Source organism: Belonocnema kinseyi, chromosome 6 (assembly GCF_010883055.1).
Source record: "Belonocnema kinseyi isolate 2016_QV_RU_SX_M_011 chromosome 6, B_treatae_v1, whole genome shotgun sequence".
Taxonomy (NCBI): domain Eukaryota; kingdom Metazoa; phylum Arthropoda; class Insecta; order Hymenoptera; family Cynipidae; genus Belonocnema; species Belonocnema kinseyi.
The window spans coordinates 37,985,540-37,987,612 of NC_046662.1; positions in this window are offsets into that span (position 1 = coordinate 37,985,540).

The following is a 2,073-nucleotide window of genomic DNA, read 5'->3' on the forward strand; positions in this document are numbered from 1 at the left end:
CTGCATGAAAAAATGCATGGACATAAAAGAAGGTAGAGAAGTATGCCAGGACAGGAAAGTATGGCGGAAAATAGTTAATAAAAAGAGTGTCAGTAGAGTGAATGACGCCTGAAACAAAGACTTTGGCTACTAATAGACCCAAGTGGGGAACCTTACATAACGGCTTCGTGAGGTTCTTCGCTTGGGGTGATTGCTAGAGAGATTGATCAGCAACTTGGGTCGGAGCAATGTTGCGGAACGAACGTGTTATTTACTTAAATAGCACGAGAATTCTGGATCAATCTGAAAAATCTCTATCCCATCCACACACTACTACTTTCCCCTGCCGAGTGAGTCACGCCTACCCGGAAAGGGAAATGGCTTAATGGTGTAATAATAATAATAAAAAACTAATAACTATTTAAACACTGTTGAGTATTAGAAAGAATATTGGAATGCGTGAGATTGTAAAGCAAAAGTTAATCTCCTCTCACGATTCTAAGAATGCATAGAGAAGTGTTTAGTTTTATGGGTTTGGTGTGAAGTGACGAATGCGATGATCTGGAGTACAGGGCTGACTGTTTTAAAAAGGGCGTGAGTGGGACATTTTTATGATCTAAGTCTAGGACCTTAGTCGACAGTCGTTTTGCTTCACTCATATGAATTAGACGTACCTTTCTTCTGCAATTTGAATAAACTGTTTGTCTATAGAATTAAAACGCAGTATTTTTATCTCTTTAAAAAGAGCAATTTCCCATAAACACTTTTAATTAAAAAATTAAGAGTTTGTCCTTTTTTCTACAAGTCAATTTGTTTACGGAGTCAACCAAGAAAGTCTATCCGATGACTCTGTTGTATGTTGCTTTGCAAATTTACAAGAACTTTCAATTATTTAAACAATTTTAATTTAGTAATTAAAAGTTTAGCCTTTATCCTACGAATTAATTTGTTTTCGAAGTCAACTAACAATGTCTATCCAATTACTCTTTTCTAGGTTGCTTTGTAAATTTACAAGAACTATTAATTATTTGAACAATTTTAATTACAAAATTAAGAGTTTGGCCTTTTTTCTACAAGTCAATGTGTTTATGGACTCAACTAAGAATGTCTATCCGATGATTTTTTTCTATATTGCTTTGCAAATTTACAAGAACTTTTATTTATTTAAAGAATTTTAATTGAAAAAATTAGAGTTTGGCCTTTTAATAATAATAATACTTTTTGGCTGTAAATTATTATTTTTAACTAAAAATTCTTCTTCTTGGTTGAACATTGATTTTCTTAACTGTAAATTTAACGCTGCCATTTTTGGTTAAAAAATGATCTTTTTTAGTTCAAAATTTAACTATTTGGTTGAAAAATTATCTCTTTTAGTTTAAAATCCATATACTTTAAATTCAACTATTTACTATTGGATAGTGAATACCGGATTCAATTGTGTTGTTGAAAATCCGTCCTTTTTGGTAAAAAATTAATAATCTCGTTTGAAAATTCATATTTTTGCTTTCAAATTCAAGTCTGATTGAGTATATTTTTTATTCTTTTAAATGAAATTTCATTTTTTTAAATTTAAAGTTCGTTTTTTGTTGTTGAAAATGTAACTATTCCATTTTTGTTTAAAAATATATCTTTATGAGTTTAAAAGTCAATTATTTGGTAGAAAATTGACTGTTTTTAATCGAAATTTAATGTATTTTGCTTAAACTTCAGTGTTTTTGATACTTTTTCCAAGGAAAGGAAGAAGAGGAAGTGAAGGGAGTGGAATAGGGGCAACAGGGAAAAATAAATTAGGGAGGGTAATTATAGGAAGTGACGAATAATTAGGGGAGGTGTAGTAGGAGAAGTGAGAGTAAGTAAGAAGTAGTGAAAATTGAGGAAGAAAACTACAGAAAGTGAGAGATAATGAGGAGAGGTGAGGTCGGAGAAGTGAGTAAGTACGTAAAGAAAAGTAGAGAAAATTGGGGATGGGAATTATAGAAAGTAAGAGATTATAAGCGGAACTGACTTAGCTAAAGTGAGTGTAAGTAAGGGAATGTAGAGAAAACTGGACATGGGAAATTAAAAAGTGAGGGATTATGAGGGGGGGGGGGGGGG